This window comes from Gorilla gorilla, chromosome 14, assembly GCF_029281585.2.
Source record: "Gorilla gorilla gorilla isolate KB3781 chromosome 14, NHGRI_mGorGor1-v2.1_pri, whole genome shotgun sequence".
NCBI lineage: Eukaryota > Metazoa > Chordata > Mammalia > Primates > Hominidae > Gorilla > Gorilla gorilla.
In genome coordinates, this window is record NC_073238.2 from 66415639 (window position 1) to 66427054 (window position 11416).

At 45.6% G+C, this 11416-nt stretch overlaps 1 protein-coding gene and 1 pseudogene; both read right to left on the reverse strand.

Moving 5' to 3' along the window:
- The window catches only part of TMEM272 (transmembrane protein 272), a 128102-nt gene that overhangs the window by 96867 nt on the left and 19819 nt on the right, over positions 1-11416 (reverse strand).
- Positions 5926-8812, reverse strand: LOC101154403 (cTAGE family member 2-like; annotated as a pseudogene).

Below are 11416 nucleotides of genomic sequence, written 5' to 3' on the forward strand. Positions count from 1 at the left end.
TCATGTAATAAAAAAACTGAAAAGCATCACTTGGGATGTGGTATCAGGGGGGTTACTGCAGACCTCTGGAGAAGCCATTTCAGGGGTGAGGTCAGAAGCCAACATGCATTGGATGAAAGAATAAATATAGGCAGATTCTCAGTTTTGTAAGATGTAAAAATCAAGAGAAGCAAAATGAAAAAAAGCACTGATGTTGAAGACAGTTTCCCAGTTGCCTTGTTACATTTTCAGTGTGGGACTGAAGGGGTGGTAGGCATTGCTTCAACAGAATCACAACACATTTTGCCCTTCTCATGGCCTGGCGCCTGGAAAAGCTTTGGGAATTATTAGCTGCTGCTACTGATGTTGAGGGCACCCACATGCCTTTAGAACCAGAATCTAAAATGTTCAGCCTCTCAATGTCTAAAATGAACTGCTGAAATGTTGCAGATTTAAAAATTAGAGGAAAGTTATTTTATTAAATACATTTTAGAATATAGGTTTTATAGAAAGTATGTTATCATAGCTACTCTAGAAGCTGAACTTGGGAGAGTCCCATGGTTAGAGGGACTGAGCATTCTGCCAACAACCAGCCCCACCTTGCCAGCCAGGCCAGTGAGCCACCCCAGAAGCAAGGCCACCTGCCTCAGTCAAGCCTGCAGGTCACTTGCAGCCCTGATGGACAGTCTGTGGGCAACCTCCTGAGAAACCCAAACAGGAACCATTCTGCTAAGCTGCTCCCAAATCTCTGACACACACGGACTGTGAAATAACAAATATTCATTGTCTGTTTAAGGCACTAAGTTTTGGAGTCATTTATTTTGAGAAACAGATAACTAACACAGCCCTGACAGCAATCGGTTATTGGCTACGTGATGCTGAGGGATTGGATAACTTCCTAGCATGGTGGCTTCTGCTCTGCAAGGGCAATTCTTCAGGAAGCAGGTGGCTGCAGTGAGCAATACTCAAAGCTGGGAGATGAGTGCATCCGCCTGGTAAAGGGGCCCTGGGCAAGGCACCAATAGCATCCACTGGGGGTGTTGATTATAATCTAGTACCTAAATATAGTTTGGGTTTTGACAGGTCAGTTTGTACACAAACACAATTGTGGAAATATTTTGCACTTCTTTTGAAGGTCTCACCTCCTTAGTGTGTGTATCCAGGAGGTACACAACTAGAACTGCATGCATGAGGCAGCAGCAGTGGGAAGAAGCAAGGTGATCTAGAGACACTTTATTTATTACTCACTAAGTCCCAAAAACTGCTTGCAAATATAGAAAGTGCAGGTAGAGATGATCAATAATAACTAACTATAGTGTCTTCCCTTCATTGCCATTGACGTCTTGGTTTCCAATAAGACACTTCATAACTCATTCCTAAGTGCGCTGTTGGAAATGGGAGGGAGGGAGAGGTGGCACACGAACGAGGTCAGGGAGGGAAGAGAGACTCTATGTCAGATGACGATGTCTCAGTTGTCACTTCAGGTTCTGGCTGCTCTCTCCACTGTACAAGGAAAGCCACCGAATAGAGGGCAAATTGCTCCCCCTACTCTCCCCAGAACATCCCTTTTCCCTATCCCTAGGTGTAAGTGCAGGAGACCCTGAGCATCTAATGGAGTCAGATGCTAAGTTAAACACCCAGAAGTCCCGGTTTCTATGGGGCCAGAGGAAAAGGCAGAGTGCTATTTCCAGACTTCAGTGGCAACTGAAAAATGAAAAAGACTCGTGTGGGTGTGGGGCAAAGGCTGCCCCAGAATGCCCAAACTTTAGCTTCAATAAACCTATCATAGCCATAATGAGGCAGTGCTGGGGCAGAAAAGAGAACCATATAGGGTCTTCTGCTCTGGCAGAATCACACCTGGTTGTGCAACCAAAGCGTCTTCTCACACCTGCCTCCTATGACACCATTTGGGTTTCTCCAACAGTCTTCCACGTGTGTGTGTGTGTGTGTGTGTGTGTGTGTGTGTGTGTGTGTGTTTTAGAAAGAAGCATCTGGTCACCAGAAACTCAGAGGCCAATAACTCTTAACAAAAATACATTTCACACTGGACAAGTGAACACTCAACCTAACACACAGCACCTGTGGCCCTGGGATGCTAGGCATGAGGTGGTTTTCTGCAGTGCTGCTTCTCATTCACCATCAGCATCAGAATCAGCATGAGCTTAATGACTGCTTGTTGCCTGGTTTGCAGTGATGATGACAATGACAGTAATGTTAATGATGATGATGATGATGATGATGTTAATGAGCCCATGAACCAGATTTAGTGCTGCTGCCTATTTTGAAATTAAGAAATACATGATGACAGAAACTGAATTCAGGTAGCAGTGGGCTAAAGGCAGATGACTGATGACTGCTTGGTGACTAGCTTATATGCAATTCTTATGATGACCCTAAGGTAATTGTTGTTGATGATGATGATAATGATAATTGATGATCATGATCATGATGAGTCAGATCTGGGAAAACATCACCTGGCCTTCAGCAGCTAATGCATAGTAGTAACGAATAATTTTCTCTGGGCTTGAATAGGAATTCATGGTATGGACGTGGAAAAGAAGGAGGCTCTAGATCAAAAGAGAAAAGATAAGCATGGTCCGTTTTCAAGATATTGTGAAAAGTACAGGTTGAGCAATCCAAAAATCTGAAATGCTCAAAATTCTGCAACTTTTTGAGTATCAATATGATGCTCAAAGGTCATGCTCAAAGGAAATGCTCATTGGAGCATTTTAGATTTTAGATTTTCAGTTTGGGAATGCTCAACCAGCAAATATAATGCAAATATTCCAAAATCCTAAATCTAAAACACTTCTGGCTCCAAGCATTTCAATTAAGAAACATTCATTCTGTACTGATGTGGAGGCTGAGAACCTTGAATTTTATTTACCAGGTAGGGGAACATCATCATTAGTAGTGTTTCTTAACCTCATTAGTACTGACATTTTGGAATAGGTAATTGCTGTGGGGGTCTGTTCTGTGTGCTGTGGGGTGTTTAACAGCATCCCTGGCCTCCAACCACTTGACGCCAGTAGTACACCTCCAGTAGTTACTGTGTAAAATATCTGTGGACATTACCTAATGCTCCTGGGGGAGGTCAAAAGCACCCCCGTTGAGAAGCATTGAGCTAAGAAAAACAGCAGACAACACGAAGGAGTCAACAGAGAACGGCCCTAAGCAGGAGAAGAAATGTCAGGCTGAAGGCAGTTCGTGCAGGGAGAGAGACTGTCCTCCCTCTTCCAGAGAAAAGAGCTGTCACGACACTGGACGAGGGCCCAGAGGCAGGACTTCAGAGCAACAACCTCAGAGAGCCATGATTCCAGAGCAGTCTCAGTGCCTGCTGTCACCACCTCGGACAGGGCAGGTCCCACTCACCTCGGCTAGAGCCGCACCTGACTCACCCAGTCAGAGATGCCACTGCCTTCCTGAGGCCCTCTCATTTGGAAAGCACCTTCTTCAGAGCAACCCAAGGGAAGCCGGAGTTCCTCTTCAGCAGGGCTTTGAGATGCTTTCTAGCATGCCAGGTCCCTCCCTTCACAAAGGAAACACCCAGAGAGCAGGGAGGCAAGAGGCAAGCCCTCCCTCGCAGCAGCGCGGTCGACCCAAGCAGGAAGTGGAATCCTGCAGGGAAGCTGCCCAGAGACCCTCTGCCTGCCACAGATCCCTGTAAAAATGGTAGAATAAGTGCTAGGAAATGCAAATTGTGATCAAGGGCCACGCGACACTTAAAAAACTACACCTTGGTTTCCAAAGAAACAGAATGCTATTATGAGAGGCTCTGCCTCATTAGCCTCGGTTAATGTCAGCATGTGTCTGAGGACAATGTCCCATGGTTCTATGATGGAGAGCAACTCAGCTGTGATGCCACCTTCTCTTCTTCAATCGGATTGAGAATGAAGGCTTCACCTGGGGCTCTGAAGCAGACAGGTAGGAGTCTCACTGAGACACCTAGACGCAGAACAAATGACTCACCAGGATGAAGCTCCACCACTGCACAGCAGAGGAACGTGCACTGTACCCAGTGGTGACTTGGGGCTCGGGCTCTGGGAGCCAGTGTGGCTCCTTACTGGCTGTGTGTTCTGGAGGGACTGAAATCTTCTCCTAGCAAATGGTGGACCAGGCTGGGGTCCCTGGAGCAAAGAGCAGCATGCAGGGCTGGGCTGTACCTGGGCATGTCAGTACCCCCTGCAAAGGTTAACTTAGCCCACGCTAAGGGGACTCCCTGAGGCATCTAATTCAAAGGGTGAAATAATCTAATGAGTGCAGCCACACAGAATGAACAGTTATGGGGCAGAGAAGGGATTCACTGAAACAGGGCAGGCTTTGTAGGGCTCCCATAGCTCCACCCTTGGGCCCAGGGCAACTCCTAGGGCCCCAAGCCAATATTGAGCCCCCAGCAAGACAGGGAGCCCCTAGAGCTTCAGTATTCTCATATGAAAAACTAGGATAATGAGGCCTAACCACAGGTGACTGTGAGAACAAGGAAGAACATATGAGAAAGTGCTTCTTGGGCCCTAAAGTGGGGAGTAAATGTTGGTTGTTATTGGCCTAATGGCATATGCTTTACAAATGGTACTTTCATTGTAATAAAGCATCTGCATTTCTACAGGAGAAGTTCTAGAGTTATTTTAACTCCTGATAAGAAAATAATATGTCCATGAGAGACCCTGACCCTGAGGCATTCAAACAGTTTGCAAACAGGCCTGGGCTCCCTGCCAGCACAGGCAGGCACTCCCCGGGATCCCAGGCCCTAGGGCAGTTTCAGAGACAGCAACCCAAAGCCACGCCAACCCTCCTCTAAAAGTACAAACAGTCCCTGCAGGCTCCTGGACAAACACCCAGCTGACCCTTGATGCTGGGGACCAACAGTGAAAGGGAAGCTATACCCTGACTCCACATTAGCAAAGACAAATGAGCTGGAACTCAACTTCTTTCTGCTCTTCCTATTTGATCTGGTCTGTTCAGAAAGGCCTTTGCAGTGCTCTGAAGCCACATCTTCTGTAGCAGGTTGTTTGCAAAAACAACTGCAATGACCCTCCCCTCCGACATGGTTAATGTTCCTCTCCTCTCAACGTGAGCAGGGATCTGGGGTGCATCTGTGACTTGCTCTGACCCATGAGATGCAGCAGAAGTGATGTTGCATAACTTCCAAGCTGAGGCTTTACGTGGCCTTGTGGCTTCTGCTGTCTTGAACGGCCTTTGACATCCCCTAAGGGAGCTCACTCTAGAGCCCTTCATGAGAGGCCACATGAAGACAGAGGCTCTGATACCATATTAACCATGTCTTTTTATGTATTCTGACACTTCGACATCTAGGGCCTTGCTGACCTTGGCAGGCCTGTCCCTCCCAGGGTTAGCCAATTCCTAGAGACAGTAAACAACTTGCCCTTGAGCGTGCTTTTCACACACAAACTAACCAGTTGAGAGCTCATGCCCCCAGCTGCCTACTTCATCAGCCTTCCACAGGACTCACACATTCTAGGCCACTATTCCTCTGCCCTAAGCACCCCAGGGCCAGGTACCAGACAACTAGGGACAGCCCCTATACCCAGAGCCTGCTGAAATTACTCAAACTACAATAGCTAACCTTAACCCTGCTCACCTTGCCTCACTCATTCCTTCCCACGGAAACCACCGTAAAGGCTCTTGCCCATGTTTTTCCATCACACCTGTCTTCTCGCTGACCATACTGCCTCCCTATTCAGTGCTGCATGGCATAGTACTTTCCCTTCTGTTGGGATCTGTGAGTAACAAACCATCTTTTCAGTGGTAATCGACACTTGATCTGTTCATCTCTCCATACCTGAAGAATAATGCAACCTATATATATTTTTTAAATCAACTATAATTTATTTAATTAAACATAAATTTACTTTCACATTTGTCTACAACCACAGTAAATACAGTTCTTGGAATAAGGACAAAGCCTTTAGAATTTAAAACCTCCCCACCTGCAAGATTACATATATAAAACTCCCACTACTGTTTAGATAATAGTGGATTAATCAAATTAAAATATACTATCTAGAATAAAATAAAATGGAAATAATTTACTCAGAAGATTCATATTTAAATCATCCTTATTTACAAAATACTATCCTGAGAATTATAATTCTATTAAGTTTCAATTTGAGCAAAAGTGTAATCACTGAAGTAACAGCAGTTACTTCAACTGAAAATGAGAATAGTCAAAATGACTTTTGAAGACAGCAAAAATATTATCAGGTGTCTTGCTGTGGTTCTGGATCTTCAGCAGCAGGCTCATTTGAAGGCAGCCTCAACCCTAAAGGGAACTCACTCTATCTTCAGAATGTGGGGGTCGGGGTAGGGGCAAAATCCAGGTCTTGGGGGAAGGTAAGGAGGAAAACCCCTCGGAAGACAAACATTTCTCATTGCAAATGGAGCATGTGGTGGACCTGGGACATCCTTTGGTGGAAAATAATCTGGAGAAGCTCCAAACATGGTTCCTGGAGGAGGTGGAGGGAAAGGAGGTCCTCTTCTCATGAACCAGCCCCTCATATCCACTGGAAACAACTGACCTCTGATTGAAGCAAGAGGTGGAGGAACAAAGCCAGGGCCAGTTGCTTCAGTTTCAGCAGGGAGAGATGAATCAGGCACATTTAAATTACCAAGATTATCTTTGGTATCATTTCCACTGGATTCCATTTCTGAAGGCGTTGACCCATCCATTTTATCCAAAGAAGGTATATTAAAACTTCTGAGTTCTGCTGGTCCAGAGCGTCTAGCACAATTAGAATAAAATCTGTCTTGCCTTTGTGGAGGAAGAGCTGAATCAGGATATGATTGTCCTGGTGGAGGAAACATCATCCTACAGTCCTGTTCCCATGGAGGTGGCAGGGGCCCAGTGTCAGAAGGAGCCTTGTGAGGATCGGTTAACCTATCACAGCTTGATTCTCCTCTTTCACTGGTAATCTGGTGGTCCAGAGGATTCCCTGGGCCTCTTGGGCCTCTTCCTCCTCCCCTGGAGGGAAAGGTGAGGGTCTGAGTGGACCCTCCGACAAAGTTGGAGGATAGAGAAAAGCTCTCGTTTCAGATGAAGGCCGACCCAATGGTGAGGGACCATATGAGGAATGCTCTCTGCCAAATGCTGTATTTGGAACATCAAGTGCATAAGGATCTTTTTCTAAAAATTTAATTTTAAACTCTGTTTCAGCTAATTTTTGTCTGTTGTGAGCGTTTTCTTTCTTTAAATCATTGAGGTTTCTTTCAGCAGTCCATGCTGCCAAACAATTATCATGTGCTTTTTTCTCATGGTATATAATCTTCCCTTGATAAAAATGAATAGTTCTCTCAAGTTCTTCTTCAAGATCTTTGGCTCGCTTTCTGCAGGTCTCCAGCTCTTCAGTGGCATGGCTCATCATTTCGTCTACTTTAGAAAGTTTCTCTTTCTCTAACCGGTTATTTTCCTCTACTATTAATTTCCTGTAGAGTTTCATTTCATTTTCTTGATATAACTCGGTCATTACTTTAACTTTCTATTGAAGTTTCTGATTCTCACTTTCAAAATGTGTGTTTTCTGACTGCAAAGATGCTTGTTCCATCTGAAGATTTTTAATATGCTCTTTAAGCTCTTCCTTGGTTTTATCAACTTCAGATAACTGAATATAAATTTGGTTTCTTTCTCCTTCTAAGGTTGTTAAAGCAGCATTTAACTTAGCAGCATGAAGCAGTTTCTTCAAAGCTCCTTTTGGAGGATTATCTAAGTAAGCACCATCTTTCAATTCACTGTTCATTTCTAATTCCAAGTTACCATCATCCGTTATGTCTTCTTCCAGCACAGCAGCCTGATCTTTGATCTTTAGCAAGCGTTCAGTCAGTCTCGATGTGATTTTCTTTATCATTTAGAACTCGTTCTGCGTGTACTTTGGAGTCTTCAAATGTTATTTTCTGTTTATTAAGTTCACTCTCTTGTTCTTTCCATACTTCAGCTTCTTGCAAAAGCTGTTTCTGCCTTTCCTGAAGTTGACAATTTTCACTCGAAGCATCTTGTATTGCCATCTCCAGTTTTTCTTCATTCATTTGAAATCTCTTGAAGGTCATTTTGGCTTCAGCTAGTAGTGATTTGAGGGATTTTGACTCATCTTCTAGAGACTGTATCTTTTTGGAAATATCCACCATCACCTCATCTTGTTCAGAATGTTTAGATTTCTCTTCTTTTAACTCCTTTTCTAGACAGAGTATTTCATGCTCCAGTTCAGAATTGGACCTGTTCACCTTTTCACAGTTTGCCTCCAAACTTTGTGCTTCTGTTGCCTCCTTCTCAAAGCTGGCATCCTCTAAAGGTGACTCTACTTCATAGCCTTCATACTCTTTTTGAACAAGGCTAAATTTTTCAAGTAGTCTACATTTTTCTTCAATTAGTCCAGAAAGCGCTACAGCAAGCTCTTTCTCTCTTCCCACATAAAGCCGACTCCTAACCGATCTAAAACTTCTCCACAAAAAAAAGGGAACAGCAACAAATCCAAGGACAGCTGCACATATCACCAATTCCCATGGAAAACCATAAGGATTCGAATTTGGTCTCACACCTTCAGGCAGTGCTGCCATAACCCTGGGTAGCAACTGCAGGACCAGCCCCAAGTACAGCTGAGGGGTAGCCCTAGGCTCCTCCATAGTGCCAAGGCTGCTCTGGCAGTGGCCAAAGTAACCACGGCCTGTCGAGGTCACAACAAGCGGCAGAGAATATGCAGCCTTCCGTTTGGAACGCAAATCTGCACCAGGCAACCGGAGTGGACCACTGCGGAGTCAGCTGCGGGGGGATGTGGAGGACGCGAGCACCCACAGGCCTGACAGGCCCACGCTGCCCACCCCAGCCCCCTTGTTACACTCTACATCCTGAGGCAGCACTAAAACCTGTATTTTAAAACAATACCACATGCAGAGACTCAGGTGACCCAGCATCCCAGCTATGCCCATCCCCAAGCTGACACCCTAGCTAAATGCAGTCTTGTGCATGAGCCCAGGTGAGGCCAGCAGAAGAAACTCCCAGCTGACAGAATGATAACGAATAACAAATCACTGTTTTAAGTCGCTAAGCTTTGGGGTCTTTCATCATGCAGCAGTAGCTAACTGAAATACCTGCCACCTTATCACTTTGGTGTTTCAGTATCTGTTGCCTGAAACCATTACTTTGGGTGCTTGACTAAGATTATGCCCCATGGTAAATTGTGATAAGTAATTTTACAGCTAAAATATAAATTTTCTGATTGACCATTACTTCATGGAAGAGAGATTTATTAAGCTCCTCCCAGATGAGGCAGATTATGCTTTTTAGGTTAACTCCTTCCAGGAAAGGGCTCACCTCTGCCTAGCATGATCCTCAACTGTCCCACGCACGACTGAAAAACACTAATCTCATCCCCAGAAGATCCAGGGCACTTAAAACAGTGCTGTCACATAGAGAGTGTTCCTCTTAACTGTCCATCAAATGTACCTGCTCTGTGTCCGTTTCTGAAACACTGGCAATCCTTCAACACAGATGATGCCCTGCCCTGCAATGAGCTGTCACCTCCCGCGCATGCACATATCTTCAACTCATCCGGAAAGCTTGCTCCTTCAGGAGAGGAACCAACTACCTAGCAAAATGTCCTTCACGTACTAGATGTTTTATAAATATTTTTGCTTAATTGGTTTCTGGAGACTCTGGGTTTTTTGCTTTTTGTTTGTTTTTGCTAGGCACCAGTTGGCTGCTCTAAGCCTGGGCCCACGCTGACCCGACAGTGGGTGTTCACATTGAAACAGAGGTCACATCTGCCACTCCCCTGCCCACAGCCTCCATTGACTTCTAAACTTGCCCGAGACAGAGCCTCCCAGCCCTCCATGCACTGCCCAGTTCCATCTCCTCCTCTCTGACCCACTCCCTCCCACTGCTCTGCTTCTGCCTTCCCCTCCTTGCCTTTCCCTGAACACAACAAGCCCACTGCTGCCTCAGGGCTTTCCCGCTTCTTTCCTCTGCCTGGACCACCCTTACTTCCGGCACCCACATGGCCGCTCCCTCAAGGATCTGTCTGAATGTCACCTGTCAGTGTGGCACCTCCCACCCTCACCCTAGCCTTGCAGGCTCTATCTCACTTCCTTCCTTCGTCTTTCTCCATAGCTGTCTTCCTCCATCATGGTCTGACAAACCAGATTCATCTATTTGCTGATCATTATGTAAAGGTCCAAAAGGGCCAAGATGCGGCGGTTTTCCCTGTTTTCCCAGTCCCAAGCACAGTGTGTGCAGCAGGTATTCGGTAATTATTAAGAAGTGAATGGACACATGAGAGGGAGGCAGAGCTCTTGAGACCTGTTTCCCATTCACGCTTGTTCTTTGTGCTGCTACCAGTGGCTGTTCTGCAAACAGCCTTCTCCGTATCACGTGGGGACAGCAGCCTCAGGAGCACTGAGCCATGCCTGGCACATCCTCCACAGAGCTCCCAGCCCCTAGTACATTATCGGGAAACTGATCTCTTACTAAAAGCTGTGGGAGACTGGAGAGAGGGTTTATATGGTACACCCTTTGGCCACACTTTCCAAACTTCCCTCTAAACGCCTTTCTCTTTCTTTCACTAAACTTCCTCCCTAATTATTGCCAATTTGTTTCTCTAGGACCACTCCAGGAAGCCTCGCCAGCCCCTAGACCCAGTAGGTGATGCTCCACAGCTCCACATGCCCCAGACATGTGGGCTACCAGCGGCACTGACCTCGGTGTCTGCCTACTGACCCCTGCTCATCCACCCATCACGGCTTTGGAAGCTCAAGGGCAGGGACAGTGGCCCCCATGTCCAGTGCAGTCCTGGCACATAGTTCACATTTAATGCATGCTCACTGAATGGATGAATGAATACATACACGAATGAAGCAGAAAAAATACTTAGGAATCTGAAAAGTTAGACGGATGGAAATGACAATAGAAGGAGCTTCAGAGTTAGAAAATTAACACTTGTGAACCCAGGATTCTGCCTGCCATTCAGGACTAACAGGTGTCCACTAAACAAAGCTTTCCAAGGAAAGCAATTTCACAGCTTCACCACTTCCTCTTTCTGGGCAAAGCCTGTTAATTCACACACCAAATTAATAGATGAGTGGGCAAACTGCATTCTCAGGGTTCAGTCTGTGCTCATGTTATCCTAAAGCTAACGCTTCGTGTGGAATGCAGTTGAGAACCTTGGGTTGAAGGTGAAAGCTCCTCCCCCTACTCTTAAGACATCCCTTTCCCCCAAATGGCAGGGTCAGGAGCTTCAATCCCTTGCATAAAAAAATTCTACTGAGATACACTGAATTTTAAACAAATAACCAAGGAGCTAAGTGAGGCAGTTTGCTTTTACCAGTGGCATTTTGAAATTTACCAGGAAGGTTTTTAAAAAATAGTATTGGCGCCAAAGAAATGGGAGGGGTGTTCCTGAAAAGGACAGTGCAGCAGAATGAACCTCTTGGAATG